A 20230-nucleotide genomic window follows, 5' to 3' on the forward strand; every position below is an offset into this window, starting at 1 on the left:
TGCCTTGGAGCTGCTCCCGGGAGCCTCCTGCTTCCTATGCAATGGGGGTGGGGGAAGAAAGGGGCTAATGTCAGGGTGTCCCCCTCCCCCCCTGCTCCTGCCCCCTGCTTACCCCATCTCCATAAAGCGGGGGGGGGGGGGTACACGGCAAGGCTCAGGATGGAAGGAGCTTGCTGGCTGCAGCTGCTGTCTCAACTTGCTGATCTACTTAAAAAGGCAATGTACTTAGAATGCGGTCAGTGTACTTAAAGGGGCAATGCACATCTCTCTCTCTCTCACACACAGGGTGTGTGTCTCTGTCTGCCATGCTGTCTCCCCTCCCTCCATTTGTGCTACCTTGTAGAGTGTGAGGCTACATTAACAAGGTGTTAACCTTTGAGGGCTCAGCTGTTCAAGTTCATCATTTAGCAGTAAGGCATTCCCTGAGAAATATCCCACCCTCTGACTTCACCACCTCAACCAAGCTTCACAATCATCATTGCTGTGTACAGTGTTAAATTTGTTTAAAACTTATACTGTCTGTGTGTGTGTGTGTATATGTATGTATATATATATGTATAGTCTTTTGTCTGGTGAAAAAAAAATTCCCTGGAACCCCCACTATTTACATTAATTCTTATGGGGAAATTGGATTCACTTAACATCGTTTCGCTTGAAATCGCATTTTTCAGGAACATAACTACAACGTTAAGCGAGGAGTTACTGTAATTTAAAAAGACAGAAAATATGCAAAGAGTGGTGGGAAAGGGGGAGAGAGTAACAATGAGAGCAGAGGACAATCAGACTAATGTTAGAACTGTCCTAATCAATGTATCAAACTTTGGTTGAATTGTTAGTCTTGAGCTGAACGATAGCTGTACAAATCTATAATTAAGAAGTAGTATTTGGCTTTGAAAGTGACTTAAAATATGCTGTATATAGAGTAGTTGTAGCTGTGTTGGACCCAGGATGTTAGAGAGACAAAGTGGTGAGGTAGGATTTTTTTTTTTTTTTACTGGACCAACTCCTGTTGGTGAGAGAGACCAGCTTTCAAGCTTCACAAAGCTCTTCTTCAGGTCTGGGAAAGGTACTTTGAGCATCACAGCTAAAAGCAAGGTGGAAAAGATTGTTTAGCATAAGTAGTTAGCACATATTCTAAGGGACCATTCAAAGTAGAGTGGCCTGCTAATACCCCTGCAGTCATAGGACAAAAAAGAGAGGGTTAGCGGGTTACAGATTGTTGTATAAGCCATAACAATCTGTAGCCCTCTAACCCTTTCTTGCACATATTATCATGACTGCTTTAAATGAGTTGAGACTACTTTAAAATATGGACTGGCAGGATATTCTGTGCTATTGTTACATTAATTGGTAACTAGAGGAAAACAGCCAGAAATCTCTAACTGCTGGTTTTTAGCATGCCAATTAAAACAATTAATTCTTTATCTTCAACTTTAAGATAGCATTTTTGTTTGAATTTTGAATTAATCCATGTTTTCCAAAAATGTTTGGCATTGTCTTTGCATGGGAAATGGAGTTAGAAGAATTGCTTCCTATTCTGGACTTTTACCACTTGTTTGAAAGGTTGTCTCCAACCATGCCAGTTGTCTGGAAGAGGGGAACCTACTTCTAAGACCCAACCTCAGAAATAGGTAAGTAAAGCAACTGGAGTACATTAAAGGATCCTAAATTGGAAGGGAAAAGGTATAAGCCTTATTATTATTAAAGTTTTGTGCTTAGGTAGCATAAAGGATTCTTTGTGCAGGTCTACACTAGAAGGGCTACATCGGCGCAGCTACATCAGTGCAGCTGTAGCACATTTGGTGAAGACACTCTATGCCAATGGGAAAATGCTCTCCTGTTGGCGAGAGACAGAAGCTATGTTGGAGGGAGAGCATATCCTGCTGACATAGCGCCAGTGTGAACACAACTTAGGTCACTCTAACTTGCATCATTCGGGGATGTCTTTTCCATACTCCTGAGTGACGTAAGTTAGATCAACTTAAGTGGTAGTGTAGACCTGCCCTTTAATATCAGTTTGAAATGTCTGGGAGATAACAGTAAAGAAGTTATAATGCACCTCTTCTGCCAGGTGTTGTCAGCATCCACAAGGCCCAGATTCAAATTGGGGGTCCCTTTTAAACACTAACAAACACCACCAGCTCAAGTCCCTATCCAGAATTTCTGAGATCACTGAATATTTTCTGGGCACTCTAATAGGCAATACTTTCCCACTCACAAGCACTGAGTCTGTATATGAAACAAGGAAAATTTTAATGAGGGAAAGGGAAAACAGAATTCTATTCAGTTCTATTGGTTCTTATACTATACTTATTACTGTTGTATCTGAGCTGCTTCCAGCTCAGATACTTGGTTTGTTAGTGAGTTTTTTGTTTTGTTATGTAAATATACTTGCTCCTATGTGTTTCTATTAGAGAAGGCAAGACCAAATAAATGTGCCTTAGACTTGAAGTAGAAATTTGTAAGGTTTGTTATGGCCTTGGTTCTTGGAACAGTTCATTCTATAGTCTTTGACTGCCACCAGAGAAAGTTCTATCTCCTGTACACACAAGAAATTCTATAGGAAACATGCGTAGAGAGCAGAGGACAGGTTTGATATGTTCATGGTAGCCCGTATTTCTAAGATGATGTACTGCAGTGTTCTGTATTAGTTGGCGTTTCCTAAGTGCTGAAGGCTTCATGCCCAGGTATACTGCATTGCTGTAGTCAAGCCGAAAAGTGACAAAGACATGAATAACTGAGTCCAGGTCTTTGTCCACTAGGATGGGACAGAATCTGTTAGCTAGCCAGCGATGGTAGAAAGCATTACTTACAGATGCTGCTATGTGACGGCTTAGTGTCAGTGAGGAATCAAAGAGTACTCCTAGACTATAGACTGAATTGACCAACTGTGGGTGTGTATCTTCAACCAATAGAGACTGCACCACTTGTTGGGAGCATCCTCCCAGGAAGGACTAAAACCATTTTAGTGCATTACCCTGGACCCCTGCCACCTCTCCCAGGTGAGGCAGCAGAATCTCATGGTCAACAGTAGTTGACCATGGCTCTGCAGAGAAGTCCAGGACAATGAGAATGGATATCTGTCCTCTATCCATTGACCGGAGGAGATCATCCATCAGTACCACTAAGGCAGTTTCGATTCTGCATCCAGGCCTGAAATCAAACTGTCCTGGGTCTAAAATTTTAGCTTAATTTAGATGACCTTGCTATTGGCTTTTTGCTGACTTCTCTAAGAACTTGCTCAGGAATGGGACCTATGACACAGGGTGATAGTTGGCTGGAACTGAAGCATCCTGTGTGGGTTTCTTCTGTGTTGGTCAGACTACTGCATTTTGAAAGAGGGTGGAAAGATTCCTTCTCTGAATCAAACTGGGAAACACAGCAACAGTGTAGCTAAATGAATACGTAAATCACTTCTATTCCTTCCTTCCCTCCCTTATGGTAACTATGGCAATAGTCTGTTTATTCTGTTCCCAACTGCTAGTGAGAATGTCCTGTTTGTCAGTGGGTAGAGTAGTCCGGAGTCCTGAGATGAACTCTGGCAGACCTGTTCCAGTATCTTCGGAAGTGCTGCGTGGTCCCATTGTGAGACTCCACCACATAATCCAGCCAGCTATAGTGATTTCAACTTTATTCAGTGGTTGGGTACGAAGGGCCTCACTGAACTTCATTCAAGTCTGTAAGTGTCTTCTGTGGCTTCATTGAAGAGCTCTCTCTGCTTTGCACCCCATCAATGAACTGCCTCTGTGTCATCTCGCGTCAAGGAGACACTTCCGCAACAGCTCTTGCAGTGAAATTCTCAGTCTGCGTCAACTCTTTCCACAGGAGAGGGGTATGAGAGGCATATGAGATTTTTGAGCAGAGTCCTTGCGATACAGTAGTACTGCCCAACCAAATCTGAGTTGGTGTACAGTTAGGGTGGTTCCCACAATGTCACTGAAGGAATTCTAGGTAAAAAGGTTATGTAAATAAAACTCCCTCTGTAGCTGTACTTCCCTCTGTTAACCCATACATGGGGCAGAGAGCTTCTTCACATCTAGAGCTTCAGGCTGCAGGGCTTACAAAAAGAATGAATTCATTGGAAATAATCTTAAAAAGATCTGTCTTATAGATATGCTCCTAATTGGCACAAGAAAAAAAAACTTTAACAGAATACTACTCAGATTTTAACAGCTCTGTTTGCTGCTTTCATGGAAAAGACACAAACTTAAACTTTACTTGATTGAAATCCTTCTAGGAGAAAAAAAGATTTTTGTTTTAACATTTTTCAGTTTATACAGTTCTATATGATTACTACTTTGCTCTTTTTATATCTTCTATCATTTTAATAAAAATATATGGAGATAAATGCTGTTATGTTTGTGATGATATGGCTAGGACAGAGGAAATGAATGTTGGTTCCTAGTTAAGATCTGAGTCTTAAATTAAAAGTTGAAATCAGGTCATCAGTACATACAAAACCCAGGTAACAAGTTACCTATCTTAGTTTTTATTTTATATAAGTAGCTGTTGACTCTCATTTCTTCTCTCATAACCAACACTTCCCAACTCCAAATTACCAGTTTTTCTCACTCTTCTTACATTGTTCTGACCCTCCTTTGTGGTTTCTTCGGGTATGTCTACACTACAGGATTAATCCGAATTTATATAATTCGAATTTTGGAAACAGATTGTATAAAGTCGAATGTATGCAGCCACACTAAGCACATTAATTCGGCGGTGTGCATCCATGTACCGGAGCTAGCGTCGATTTCCGGAGCGTTGCACTGTGGGTAGCTATCCCATAGTTCCCGCAGTCTCCCCCACCCATTGGAATTCTGGGTTGAGATCCCAGTGCCTGATGGGGCAAAAAACATTGTCGCAGGTGGTTCTGGGTACAGCTTCTCCCCTCCCTCCATGAAAGCAACGGCAGACAACCATTTCGCGCCTTTTTTCCTGGGTGAACACTGCAGACTCCAAACCACGGCAAGCATGGAGCCCGCTCAGCTCAAGACAGCAGTCATGAACATTGTAAACACCTCGCGCGTTCTCGTGCAGTTTATGCTGAGCCAGGACCAGAAAAACAAGGCGAGGAAGCGGCGGCGACGGCAGTGCAGCGACAAGCGTGATGAGGACATGGACATGGACACAGAATTCTCTCAAACCGCGGGCCCCGGTGCTTTGGAGATCATGTTGTTAATGGGGCAGGTTCTATCCATGGGACGCCGATTCTGGGCCCGGGAAACAAGCACAGACTGGTGGGACCGCACAGTGTTGCAGGTGTGGGACGATTCCCAGTGGCTGCGAAACTTTCGCATGCGTAAGGGCACTTTCATGGAACTTTGTGATTTGCTGTCCCCTGCCCTGAAATGCCAGAATACCAAGATGAGAGCAGCCCTCACAGTTGAGAAGCAAGTGACGATAGCCCTGTGGAAGCTTGCAATGCCAGACAGCTACCGGTCAGTCGGGAATCAATTTGGAGTGGGCAAATCTACTGTGGGGGCTGCTGTGATGCAAGTAGCCAAAGCAATCACTGAGGTGCTGCTACGAAAGGTAGTGACTCTGGGAAATGTGCAGGTCATAGTGGATGGCTTTGCTGCAATGGGATTCCCTAACTGTGGTGGGGCGATAGATGGAACCCATATCCCTATCTTGGCACCGGAGCACCAGGGTACCCAGTACATAAACCACAAGGGGTACTTTTCAATGGTGCTGCAAGCACTGATGGATCACAAGGGACATTTCACCAACATCAACGTGGGCTGGCCGGGAAGGGTTCATGATGCTCGCGTCTTCAGGAACACTACTCTGTTTAAACGGCTGCAGCAAGGGACTTACTTTCCGGACCAGAAAATAACCGTTGGGGATGTTGAAATGCCAATAGTTATTCTTGGGGACCCAGCCTACTCCTTAATACCATGGCTCATGAAGCCATACACAGGCAGCCTGGACAGGAGTCAGGAGCTGTTCAACTACAGGCTGAGCAAGAGCAGAATGGTGGTAGAATGTGCATTTGGCAGTTTAAAAGATCGCTGGCGATCGTTACTGACTTGCTCAGACCTCAGCCAAACCAATATCCCCAGTGTTATTTCTGCTTGCTGTGTGCTCCATAATCTCTGTGAAAGTAAGGGGGAGACGTTTATGGCGGGGTGGGAGGCTGAGGCAAATCACCTGGCTGCTGATTACGCGCAGCCAGACACCAGGGCGATTAGAAGAGCACACCAGGAAGCGCTGTGCATCAGAGAAGCTTTGAAAACCAGTTTCATGACTGGCCAGGCTACAGTGTGAAATTTCTGTTTGTTTCTCCTTCATGAAAACCCGACCCCTTTATTGACTCATTCTCTGTAAGGAACCCACCCTCCCCCTTCCCCCAGCTTGCTTTCAAAGGAAATAAAGTCACTATCGTTTAAAAATAATTTATTCTTTATTAACTGATTATAAAAAGAGGGAGAGAACCCGGGTGGGGTTTGGGAGGAGGATCGGCGGGAAGGAAAAGGCCACTAAAAAAAGGTTAAAAAAATGACAGCCTTTTGCTTGGGCTGTCCACTGGGGTGGAATGGGAGGGAGTACGGAGCCTCCAGCCCCCGCGTTCTTACACGTCTGGGTGAGGAGGCTATGGAACATGGTGAGGGAGGAGGGGGGTTATACAGGGGCTGTAGCAGCACTCTGTTATCCTGCTGCCGTTCCTGAAGCTCCACCAGACGCCGGAGCATGTCTGTTTGCTCACGCAGCAGCCCCAGCATTGCATCCTGCCTCCTCTGATCTTCCTGCTACCACCTCTCATCTCGAGCGTCTCTCCTCTCCTCACGTTGGTCCCTCATGTCCTCACGTTGGTCCCTCCTGTCCTCATGTTCACTGGCTTCTTTCCTATACTTTGAAACCGTGTCCTTCCACTCATTCAGATGAGCTCTTTCACTGCAGGTAGATTCCATGATTTCTGCGAACATCTCGTCTCGCGTCTTCTTTTTCCGATGCCTTATCTGAGATAGCCTTTGGGACGGAGGAGGGAGGCTTGAAGAATTTGCAGCTGCTGGAGGGAGGGAAAAAAGGAGAGAATTTTTTAAAAAGATACATTTTGCAGAACAATGCTTATACTCTTTCACGGTGACCAACACTATTCACATTACATAGCACATGTGATTTCTGTGCAAGGTCGCATTTTGCCTCTTAATATTGAGTGCCTGTGGCTTTGCTGATAGAGATCACAGACACAGGTCCGGGCAACAGAATTCGGCTTGCATGTGGCCATGGTAAGCCATTGTCTTTCGGCTTCTGCGCCCTCCTTTCCCACATACCAAGCAAAGCCCATTGAGTGCTGCGGTTTTCCTGTTAACCTTCAGCAGCAGAAAACAAACTAACCCCCCCCCATCCAATTCTCTGGATGATCGCTTTATCCCTCCCCCCAGCGCGTGGCTGGTATCAGAGAAGATCCCTGCAGGAACCAAACTAACACCTCCCACCCCGCCATGAATTCTCTGGGATGATCGCTTTACCCCTCCCCACACCGCGTGGCTGGTATCAGGGAAGATTCCTGCTAGCCAAACGCGAAAAGCTCTGGGTTGGTCAGGCATGACTTTCCCTTGGTGAATCCATGTTGACTGTTCTTGATCACCATCCTCTCCTCCAAGTGCTTCAGAATGGATTCCTTGAGGATCTGCTCAATGATTTTTCCAGGGACTGAGGTGAGGCTGACCGGTTTGTAGTTCCCCAGATTCTCCTTCTTCCCTTTTTTAAAGATGGGCACTATATTTGCCTTTTTCCAGTTGTCCAGGACCTCCCCCGATCACCAAGAGTTTTCAAAGATAATGGCCAATGGCTCTGCAGTCACATCAGCCAACTCCCTCAGCATCCTTGGATGCATTAGATCCGGACCCAGGGACTTGTGCATGTCCAGCTTTTCTAACTAGTCCTTAACCTGTTCTTTCACCACTGAGGGCTGCTCACCTCCTCCCCATACTGTGCTGCCCAGTGCAGCAATCTGGGAGCTGTCCTGGTCTGTGAAGACCGAGGCAAAAAAAGCATTGGGTACTTCTGCTTTTTCCACATCATCTATCACTAGGTTGCCTCCCCCATTCAGTAAGGGTTCCACACTTTCCCTGACCACCTTCTTATTGCTAACATACGTGTAGAAACCCTTCTTGTTACCCTTCATATCTCTTGCTAGCTGCAACACCAATTGTGCTTTGGCTTTCCTGATTACACCCCTGCATGCTCGAGCAGTATTTTTATACTCCTCCCTAGTCATCTGTCCAAGTTTTCACTTCTTGTAAGCTTCCTTTTTGTGTTTAAGCTCACCGAAGATTTCTTTGTTAAGCTAAGCTGGTTGCCTGCCATATTTATTGTTCTTTCTGGCATCGGGATGGTTTGTTCCTGCACCCTCAATAAGGCTTCTTTAAAATACAGCCAGCTCTCCTGGACTCCTTTCCCCCTCATATTATCCTCCCAGGGGATCCTGCCCATCCGTTCCCTAAGGGAGTCAAAGTCTGCTTTTCTGAAGTCCAGGGTCTGTATTCTGCTGCTCTCCTTTCTTCCTTTTGTCAGGATCCTGAACTTGACCATGTAATGGTCACTGCTGCCCAGGTTGACACCCACTTCTACTTCCCCTACCAATTCTTTCCTGTTTGCAAGGAGCAGGTCAAGAGGAGCATGGCTCCTAGTTGGTTCCTCCTAGTTGGCACTTGCACGAGGAATTTGTTCCCAACGCCCTCCTGGATTGTCTGTGCACTGCTGTATTGCTCTCCCAGCAGATATCAGGGTGACTGAAGTCCCCCATGAGAACCAGGGCCTGTGATCTGGAAACTTCTGTTAATTGTCTGAAGAAAGTGTCGTCTATCTCATCCTCCTGGTCTGGTGGTCTATAGCAGACACCCACCACGATATCACCCTTGTTGCTCTCACCTCTAAACTTAACCCAAAGACTCTCAACAGGCTTTTCTCCAATTTCATACTGGAGCTCTGAGCAATCATTTTGCTCTTTTACATACAATGCAACTCCTCCACCTTTTCTCCCTCACCTGTCCTTCCTGAACAGTTTATAGCCATCCATGACACTGCTCCAGTCATGTGAGTATCCCACCAAGTCTCTGTTATTCCAATCACATCATAGTTCCTTGACTATGCCAGGACTTCCAATTCTTCCTGCTTGTTTCTCAGGCTTCTTGCGGTCGTGTACAGGCACCTAAGATAACTAGCCGATTGCCTTACTTTCTAAGTATGAATCAGGAGGCCTTCCCTTTTGCACCCTCCTTCTTATATTTCCTCCCGGTATCCCACTTCCCCACTTATCTCCGGGCTTAGGTCACCATCCCCCGGCTAACATAGTTTAAAGCCCTCGTCACTAGTTTAGCTAGCCTGCCTGCGAAGATGCTATTCCCTCTCTTCATTAGGTGGCTCCCATCTCTTCCTAGCAATCCTTCTTCCTGGAACAACATCCCATGGTTGAAGAATCCAAAGCCCTCTCTCTGACACCAGCTGCATAACCACACATTTACCTCCACAATTCGATGGTCCCTACCTGGGCCTTTTCCTTCAACAGGGAGGATGAACGAGAACACAACTTGCACCTCAAACTCCTTTATCCTTCTTCCCAGAGCCACGTAGTCTGCAGTGACTTGCTCAAGATCACTGTTAGCAGTATCATTGGTGCCCACGTGGAGAAGTAGGAAGGGGTAGCGGTCCGAGGGCTTGATCAGTCTCGGCAGACACTCCGTCACATTCTGAATTTTAGCTCCAGGCAAGCAGCACACTTCACGAGTCTCCTGGTCTGGACGGCAGATGGATGACTCTATCCCCCTTTGGAGGGAGTCTCCGACCACCACCATCCGTCTCCTTCTCTTGGGAGTGGTGGTCGTGGAATCCCCATCCCTAGGACAATGTATCATGTGCCTTCTGGTCGATGGGGTCTCCTTCTGATCCCTTCCCTCAGCTGACTCTTCCAAACCATTCTCCGATGTAGTACTGTGCAGAGAGCCTGAAAACCGTTTCTTACCTCTATCTGCATTGGGGATACATGAGTTCTCCTCTTTCTTCTTCTGGAGGTCATATGCTGCCAATTTTCTTCCCCATTCTGCACTGCCCTCTCTGTTTCTTCAGCATGCTGTGCCTGCAGTACCAAATGCTGACTTCTATCCAGAAAGCCTTCATTTTCTCTGATGCAATGCAGGGTTGATACTTGGTTCTCTAGTCCTTTAACCTTCTCCTCCAATATAGAGACCAGCTTGCACTTCGTACAGATGAAGTTGCTTCTATTGTCTGGGAGAAAGACAAACATGGCACATCCTGTGCAGGTCACATCAGCTGATCGCTCACTATTCATAATATCTTCCTTCTAAGAGCCTCTGAAGCTGTTGTATTTACTGCTCAGAGAAGCCTGAAAGGCAAATAAACCTCTGTGAGAACTCCCCCCAGGCAAATTCCCTATGTGTGCCTGTCCTCTGTTTGCCGCTCACTCGGTTCGCAACTGGCTGCTTTTTTATAAGGCTGCTGGCTTGAAGCAGTTATAATTGTAAGCAGAGTCAGGATGAGCGCTACCCTGACATCTGGTGGTGAATTATGGCGAGTGTGGAAAAGAACTCCAGAGGCTGATCTTGTTTGCATAGGCACACCCACCCGCCTGGCATGAGACAACAGCAACTGATGGTGGTTACTTTGGATGGGGTGGGATCCCCAGTTTCTCTGTTATTGGGGCAGGAGGAATAAAGTGTTGTTACCCTGATTATGTGAATCAAGGACAATGAAAGTGTTTTATGACAGAGTGTCTCACCATCACCTAAGTAGCACTCGCTAGACAAGGGACATGGGTTCCACAACCCAGTGAATTGAGAGAGGATGGGGATAGATATTTGTACCTGATAGTATGGGCCCCCCCCCCCCCCCCCTTGAGGGCTTGAAACACCAATTGCACTACCTTCTCTCTCCACTGTTGAATGTCAGAGCTAACTTTGATTCCATTAGGAGCCTACTTACAGGCTGCTGAGCTGAATTCACTTTGGGCCAATGGTGCACCAGCACTGGGGCTCCCCTACTATGAGCTGAAATCACAAAAGAGCTAAAGTTATTAAGAGCGGAGATCACTGAGTGCTGTGTTAAATAGTGGGGGAGACTGAAGCTATATTGCTAAGTGGCTGGCGGAGCAGTTTGCGGGGACATCTGGAGGAGCAGCAGCGAGCGGTGCAGAGCTTTGCGGGGACAGTTGGAGCGGCCCAAGGAACGGTGAGCAGAGCCATTTGTGGGGACGGCTGGAGTGGCTCACAGGCCGGTGAGCGGAGCAGCTTGTAGAGCAGAGCAGTTCGTGGGACGGCAGGAAGTGGACTGGCTCATGGTGAAGGCTGCGGCGGAACCCCACGGAGAGACGGCCGGCCTCGGATCACGTAAGGTGCCCCTTAACACCCTGCGTGCCCCCCCTTTTACTCTGGGGCTGCACTGACCAGGGACAGAGACTTTGGGGGTTGTTGGACTTTGGGGACTCCGGGTGATTTTTGGGTTGCTGGATTCAAGAACCAAAGGGAAAGGACACAGCCCAGTTTGCTGGGGTGGGTCTTTTGCTCATGGTTTGTGTTATGAATCCTGTTTGTGGTGTTTTTCCAATTTAATGCTGATGTCATTTTCCTCATGTTATTAAACATTTTCTGCTACACTCAGACTCCGTGCTTGCGAGAGGGGAAGTATTGCCTCTTAGAGGCGCCCAGGGGGTGGTATGTAATTGTCCCAGGTCACTGGGTGGGGGTTCGAGCTGGTTTTGCATTGCATTATTGAAACGGAACCCCTAGATACAGAATCTGGCCCTTGTTGCTGCCAACTTAGATGGGCAGAAGGGTTACATAATAATAATAATATATGGAGATATATCTATCTCATAGAACTGGAAGGGACCCTGAAAGATCATTGAGTCCAGCCCCCTGCCTTCACTAGCAGGACCAAGTACTGATTTTTGCCCTAGATCCCTAAGTGGCCCCCTCAAGGATTGAACTCACAACCCTGGGTTTAGCAGGCCAATGCTCAAACAACTGAGCTACCCCCCCATTTCTGAGTTGAGTTGAGTTGAGTTGGCCTGGCTCAAAGCCTTCTCAGTCAACCACTCAAGGCCCACCAGGAACAAAGCACTCCCAATTCACACTTTTCAAACAACCACACAGTCAAACAGTCCCTGCAACTAGCTCAAGTCAAACAAATGGTCACAGCAGACAGACACTTGGATATTCACCCCACCAGCTCACAACACAGACCCCCTAATGCAGCACTCACTATAGCTCCTCTCGAACAGTTCACCGTCACTTCTCTGAATCCATGATTAGTATGAGCATTTCTCTTTATGCTCTCAAGACCACTCTCTCAATGGTACAGCTGCATAGTACAGAATCTCATAGCACTTACCATTAGGATGGGTGAATGCTTTTTTGATTTGTATTCTTTTACTTCTCAAAAATATAATTGGAAGGGTTGTTGTTGTTATTTCATCCCTTTACTATCACTGGGAAATCCCATCAGTTAAGTTTTAACACATGCTTTTTGTAAGCATTCTTGTTACTTGTTTTTTTCCCTGTCCTTGGCAGTTTATACTGCTTTTAATCTTGTAAGATTTTAAATAGTACTAGAATCAGGTATGGTAAGGGAGGCTGTATATTTAACACAGCTAGCCAGGCATTTATAACTTTAAAACCATAACATTTTGAACTATTAATGTGATAGCTGTGTTACCCGTTCCTGCAACGTTACCTATTATTGTGGCAACCCATCTCTTCAATAAACTATCCAGGTAGGGTGATCAGACGTCCCGATTTTATTGGGACTGTCCCGATATTTGCTTGTTTGTCCCGCGCCCCGACCAATCTTAGGTCGGGACACTGGACAAACAAGCAAAGGCTCTGGAGCCCAGAAGGGTTCAGCCCCCCCTGCCCCGACTCCGCCCTCTCCTTCCCCCATTGGCTCCCTCCCCAAATCCCCACCTCTTCCCCAAGCATGCCATTCCTCCTCCCTCCACAAGCGCTGGAGGGAGGCCCCGGAGAAGCAGTGGGAGCACGGGGCCAGGGTGAGTGAGAGTCCGGCCTGGCCCCGAGTGCAGGCAGGACTCAGTCGGGCGGTACCTGGAGGGAGAGTAGGGGGGCAGCCCGCGGGACCAGGCGGTGGCTGTTCTCCCCACCTGGACAGCAGGACTCGGGAGCAGCCGCTGCTACAGCTCCTACTGCCACAGCTGGAGGAAGCGGCCATGACGCTCGGCAGCTACGGCTCTGGCACCCGGGCCCGAATACCCTGAGCCCGGGCCTGTTGCGCACGCTGCATCTAGTCCCTGGCCAGTCGCGTCTGGGCTGGTTGTCCAACTGGTGCAATCCTGCGGGACCCGAGCGGGACGGTGGGGGCTGGGGCCTGCTGCCCCCACTCCTTTACCTCCTACACTGAGACAGATGATGAAGAGTCTGAAACATCCAAATAATTTTAAACATGTAATAATGTATATGTTCAAATGAATGGTTCTGTATTAGTGACATTAAAAGTTCAAATGTAGCCTAAAATATAGGTTTAGTAAAAATAAGTTTTAATAAAAACTAAGACTAACAGAAATGTTTGGAAAAAATTGATGGTATTTAACTAAAACTGTTTTGCAGAGCATGCAATACAAACATTGGATTGCAACTATGGCAATAAAATCTAGTGGTGAAATTAGATTGGCAAAAAAATGGAAATTTCCTAGTCTATTTTCATTATCCAAAGCAGGAAATGCCCAAATATATAATCTGAATATTATTTATTTAATGCTAACATTAGATTATTAATTAATAATAATAAACATTATTAATAAGATAATTTCTGTTGTATACAAAAGTACATTTCCTCCCCTCAAAATATAGAGAAAAATATTTTAAAAATTATTTCAATTATAAACGTGTATGTCTGTAATATAGATAAGAAAGTTCGGGGGAGGGGAGAGGAAGGAAAGCGAGCACTTACATTGGTGTAAGAGTTGCATCACATTTGAATTTGGGCCTGATTTTCTATTGACCTAACCTATAATGGATTTAAAGAGCCATTGTAAAAAGAGAGACTTTATACACAGCATCTCTAACAAAGCTCTGCCTTAACCATCATGTAGTATTTTTATTTATCCATCATCAACAATTACCAAGATGTGTGTAAACTGAACTTTTCTTCAAAACAATTGCCTTAGACTCACTGCCTGACTCATTTGGTGATGCCACACTATAGAGAGTAAAATCTGTCACTGTCAGGGTGGTGAACGAATAGTTACCACCCAGACCAGTATTGCAAATGGAAAGAGGTTTTGGGGGGGGGTGACCTGGGGATATGGTCCTTTGAAATTTGTATAAACATGCAAAAATTCTTTACTATTTCGAGCTAGATATGAAAATGTGCCAGACTGCTCAGCAATATTGAGTGAATTTCACAAATACATGAGTGCAACCCTGTCATTGAACACAAAGGCAGCACAAACTGTCAGGAACACCATGCTCTGGTTGATGAGCATCAAGCAGAATAGAAGCACTTATGAAATCAGCTTTGCACTCATTGCTCTGCTTATATGTTTCATGCAGAGCAGAAACTGGAGCATCTAAATTCTGTAGAAAGCTCTTCACCTCTTTTGTGGGAGGTTTATCCTCTGCCATACATTGTACTTGGAACTAATAAAATTAGGACACTCACATCCCAAAAGAAAGGAGTGGTAGAACTGGTTACAGTACCCGGTCTTCAGTGGTTCCCCTGGGGCTCTTCCAACACCACCAGATGGCTTCATGGTTGCAAACCTCAGAATTGCCATCTTTTCCAATTTTTCTTGCAAGTCTCACTATTTTTCCTGTGGTGTTTGGCTTCTTATGATCATCTGCACTGTTCCCATGAATCATTGCTCGGATTCAAAATGGGCATCATTTTCCATCTCTTCCAACAGGACTGAAGCCACAGGCTGCTGTCAGGCTAGATTGTCACTGTTCCCACAGTGACTGCCAGTGGCAGCAAGGTTATTCATAGTAAAGAAGGATACCATCTCCCATTGTTTTTGGTGAGAGTGAAGTCAAACAGCCTTCAAGGAAGATAGACTGGAATATGGCAATGTGGTTAGGAAAATTGTGAGGGGGACAAGTTATTAGCTGGGGGCAGGTAAGAGACTACGATGATGTACAGAATAGGGACATGGGGAGGGTGTGAGAATGTGGGGTAAACATGGAGGACTAAAGACTGGTAGAATGTGGAGGGAGAATGCTAGTGGGGCAAAAGACTAGAAGAGAGGTGGGATAATACAAGAAGATGTATAGAATGGCTGTCTTTCCCCCTGACAACAAGAGTTAGAGGGTAAGTAGAATCCCCATCTGAGCAGGAGGCTCATCTGTTCATATGATTTTGGGATTAAATTTTGAAACTGAAATAATCATGCACAAAATGGAGGGGCGTTGCTTAACCACTAAGGGTATGTCTACACTATGAAATTAGGTCGATTTAATAGAAGTCGATTTTTTTTAGAAATCGATTTGATACAGTCGATTGTGTGTGTCTCCACTAAGCACATTAAGTTGGCGGTGTGCGTCCACAGTACTGAGGCTAGCGTCAACTTTCGGAGCGTTGCACTGTGGTAGCTATCCCACAGTTCCCGCAGTCTCCGCTGCCCATTGGAATTCTGTGTTGAGCTCCCAATGTCTGATGGGGCAAAAACATTGTCGCGGGTGGTTCTGGGTACATGTCGTCAGGCCCCCCTCCCTTCTTCCATGAAAGCAACGGCAAAAAATTGTTTCTCGCCTTTTTTCCTGGGTTACCCGTGCAGACGACATACCACAGCAAGCATGGAGCCCGCTCAGCTCACTGTCACTGTATGTCTCATGGGTGCTGCTGGCAGACGTGGTACTGCAGTGCTACACAGCAGCATCCCCTTGCCTTGCCTTGCAGACGGCAGATGGTACAATAGGACTGCTAGCCGTCGTCATCCCCTGGGTGCTCCTGGCTGACCTCAGTTAGGTTGGTTGGGGGCGCCTGGCCGGCCTCGGTGAGGTCGGTTGGGGATGCCTGGACAAAAATGGGAATGACTCCAGGTCATTCTCTTCTTTAAGTTTCGTCTAATGGAGATTCAGTCCTGCCTGAAATATCATGCCAGCTGGAGGCTTCTGCCTCAAGCTGTTCTCCCAGTTGGCAGCACTGCGTGGTTGTACCTACCCCAGCCTACCCCTTGCTCCCATGGCTCATGAAGCCTGGACAGTAGTAAGGAGCAGTTCAACTATAGGCTGAGCAAGTGCAGAATGGTGGTAGAATGTGCTTTGGATGTTTAAAAGCACACTGGCGCAGTTTACTGACACGGTTAGACCTCAGCGAAACCAATATTCCCATCGTTATTACTCCTTGCTATGTGCTCCACAATATCTGTGAGAGTAAGGGGGCAGGGCCGGCTTTAAGCCGATTCAGCTGAATTGGGCCCTGCGCCTAAGAGGGCCTCGCAGCTCTCCACTCCGCCCCCAGCTCACTTCCCCCTCCTCCCCTCCCCTGAATGCTCCGCCCCTTGTTCCTCCCCCTCCCCTGCTTCCCGCGAATCAGATGTTCACGGGAAGTCTGAAAAGGGGCAGGCGGCGGCAGCAACAGGTAAGGGGGGGGGTGCGAGGAGGGCTCCTGGGAGGCGCGGCGTGGCCCAGTCCGGCCCTGGTGGCTTTGGCTCCAGCCCGGCACGGGCCCTGGGGCAGCGGCCCCAGTTCCGGCCGAGCACCCCCGGTACGGCCCCACGGCTCCGGCCCTGGCCGAGCACCCCCGGACTCGGCTCGGGCCCCGGGGCGCCGGCCTGGCCCCGGCCCGAACACCTATGGCTCAGGCCCCGGCGGCTCTGGCTCAGGCCCCGGGGCGCCGGCCCCAGCCCCAGCCGAGCGGTGCCGGCTGAGCACCCCCGGCCCGGCTCGGGCCCCACGGCTCCGGCCCCGGCCGAGCACCCCCGGCCCGGCTCGGGCCCCACGGCTCCGGCCCCGGCCGAGCACCCCCGGCCCGGCTCGGGCCCCACGGCTCTGGCCCCGGCCGAGCACCCCCGGCCCGGCTCGGGCCCTGGCCCAAGCGGCCCCTGCCCGAGCCCCTCGGGCCCCGGCGGCTCTGGCTTGGGCCCCGGCACGCCGGCTCAGCCCCGGGCCGAGCGACTCTGGCCTAGCCCCGGCCCCAGCGACTCCGGCCCGGACCCAAACCCCGCGACCCCAGCCTGAGCGGGGCCTGATTCCTGGGGGCGGGGCTTGCCGCCGGCAAGCCCCGCCCCCAGGAATCGGACCCCGCTCTTGCTAAGGCCGGCCCTGTAAGGGGGAGACATTTATGGCGGGGTGGGAGGTTGAGGCAAATCGCCTGGCCGCTGATTACGCGCAGCCAGACACCAGGGTGGTTAGAAGAGCACAGCAGCGTGTGCTGTGCATCAGAGAAGCTTTGAAAACCAGTTTCATAACTGGCCAGGCTACGTTGTGAAAGTTCTGTTTGTTTCTCCTTGATGAAAACCCGCCCCCTTCGTTCACTCTACTTCCCTGTAAGCCAACCGCCATCCCCTCCCCCCTTTTATCTCCGCTTGCAGAGGCAATAAAGTCATTGTTGTTTCAAATTCATGCATTCTTTATTAATTGGTCACACAAATGGGGGGATAACTGCCAACGTAGCCTGGGAGGGGTGGGGGAAGAGGGAAGCACAGGGGTGGGGCAGTTGTAGGGGCACCCCCTAGAATGGTATGCAGCTCATCATAGAAGCGGCATATCTGAGTTCTGACCCGGAGTGGCCGTTTGCATCTCTGGTTCTTTAGTAGGCTTCATGCGGCACTGCTGCGGGTCCCTGTTATAACCTCTGTCCTTCATGCCCTTGGAGATTTTTTCAAATATTCCGGCATTTCGTCTTTTGGAACGGAGTTCGGATAGCACGGATTCGTCTCTCCATACAGTGATCAGATGCAGTACCTCCCGTTCTGTCCATGCTGGAGCTCTTTTGCAATTCTGGGACTCCATTGTCACCTGTGCTGATGAGCTCTGCATGGTCACCTGTGCTGATCAGCTCGCTACGCTGGCAAACAGGAAATGAAATTCAAAAGTTCGCGGGGCTTTTCCTCTCTACCAGGCCAGTGCATCTGAGTTGAGAACGCTGTCCAGAGCGGTCACAATGGAGTACTCTGGGATAGCTCCCAGAGGCCAATACCGTCAAATTGCATCCACACTACCCCAAATTCGACCCAGCAGGGTCAATTTCAGCGCTAATCCCCTCGTCGGGTAGGAGTACAGAAATCGATTTTAAGAGCCCTTTAAGTCGACAAAAATGGCTTTGTCGTGTGGATGGGTGCTGGGTTAAATCAATCTAACGCTTCTAAATTCGACCTAAACTCGTAGTGTAGACCAGGGCTAAGACTCAAATCAGAAGGCAGAAGAAAATTAATGATGTTTTTGTTTTTTTTAATCTGACTCGTTTTCTCTGAAGTCTTGGGGACAGTAATACTAATATCTACTGGGCTGCTCTTCCTTTCTCAGCTCTGCTTCTAGAACAGACATTTTCCCATGTCTTCTCTGGACCCTAAGAACACTGTTAGGGATTGATCTCTTGGCTTTGGCTATCCCAGGTACTATCTGTGTCTGTCTATCAAACCTTGCTATTTGGTCTTCCTCAACAGCTTTGAACAACTTAAATGTATATGTATTAGAACTGTTCTGGTTCTTTTAAAGTATTTTGTTCTAAATCCATTTGCTGACTGATTGTTCATAACTATAAAAATGTTATCTTTATAAAACAAGCCATATACGAATGGATCTCATTAAAAGATCTGAGTATTAAGCAAAGTTAAAATAAAATCAGTCTGGTAAACTTAGGTATACATATGGGGACAACTGTCCCAAAATGGAACTACCTTAACAGTATGTTCAAAATTTCTTTTTGCTGGATCGGAGTCCTTGCTTAATGATGGATTGCTTTTGGAACTTCTTAGCCAAATATAGATTGGTTCTGGGGTTATTGAACTAAATAGCTTTGAATCGGGTTTATTCTGTAAATCATATAAGGGATCTAATCAAGTCAAGTTTGATGACTTTGTTATTTATATACAGTAACTTAGCATGTGAAAAGGTTCACAAGAAATTCCAGTTTGTATTATATGTTGTAATATTTGATGCATATGCTTTAAAACATAATCTTTTTATATTTAGTACAAAAAAGAGCATATGAAATGCTCAGAGCTCAGTCTTAATTCTGTACTTCCTAACTTTTGAGTGCATGGTTTTCTCAACCATAATATTAATATTAGTCTCTCTCTTTTTGTATTAATATTATACGCACATGTCTGATGTATTTATTTTGCAAAACACTTTTGAATGAAATGTACTATATAAATATAAAGTTATCTGATTATCACCATATATTTTGTATTTTTCCACTGATCTTTTAACTGTTGTTGATCACTTGTTAGCCTCTATATTGATTTTGTTTCAATAAACATAAACTTTGAAATTAAAATATTCCTCTAGCACTATGGCAGTTTCTTGTCAAGGCTTTAGCAAAATAGGTTGTCTGTGTTTCTCATGCCCACTGGGGAGCAGATTTTTTTCTCTCTCCTCTTGGGTTATCAACAAGGATTCATTGGTGAAATTCCTGAAGGCCAAGCAGGAAGCCACACAATGTCACAAAAAGTCCTGTGGCACCTTATGGACTAACAGAAGAATTGGAGCATAAGCTTTCGTGGGTGAATACCCACTTCGTCAGACACATGACGAAGTGGGTATTCACCCACGAAAGCTTATGCTGCAATACATCTGTTAGTCTATAAGGTGCCACAGGACTCTTCGTCGCCTTTTACAGATCCAGACTAACATGGTTACCCCTCTGGTACTTGACAATGTCACAAAGTTACACAGATCAAGGTAAACAATCTTCTAATACAGGGGTGGGCAACCGCTGGCACATGTGCCGAAGGCGGCACCCGAGCTGATTTTCATTGGCACTCTCATTGCCCGGGTCCTGGCCACTGGTCCGGGGGGCTCTGCATTTTAATTTAATTTTAAATGAAGCTTCTTAAACATTTCTAAAACCTTATTTACTTTACATACTACAATAGTTTAGTTATATATTGTAGACTTATAGAAGGAGACCTTCTAAAAATGTTAAAATGTATTACTGGCACGCAAAACCTTAAATTAGAGTGAATAAATGAAGACTCGGCACACCACTTCTGAAAGGTTGCCGACCCCTGTTTCTAATATGTTTACCAACAGAAAAAACGTGGAAAGTGTGACAGGCTTGCTAGGTGATCTTGAACAACTTATTTATCCTATGT

This window comes from Chrysemys picta, chromosome 2 (genome assembly GCF_011386835.1).
Source record: "Chrysemys picta bellii isolate R12L10 chromosome 2, ASM1138683v2, whole genome shotgun sequence".
Lineage (NCBI taxonomy): Eukaryota > Metazoa > Chordata > Testudines > Emydidae > Chrysemys > Chrysemys picta.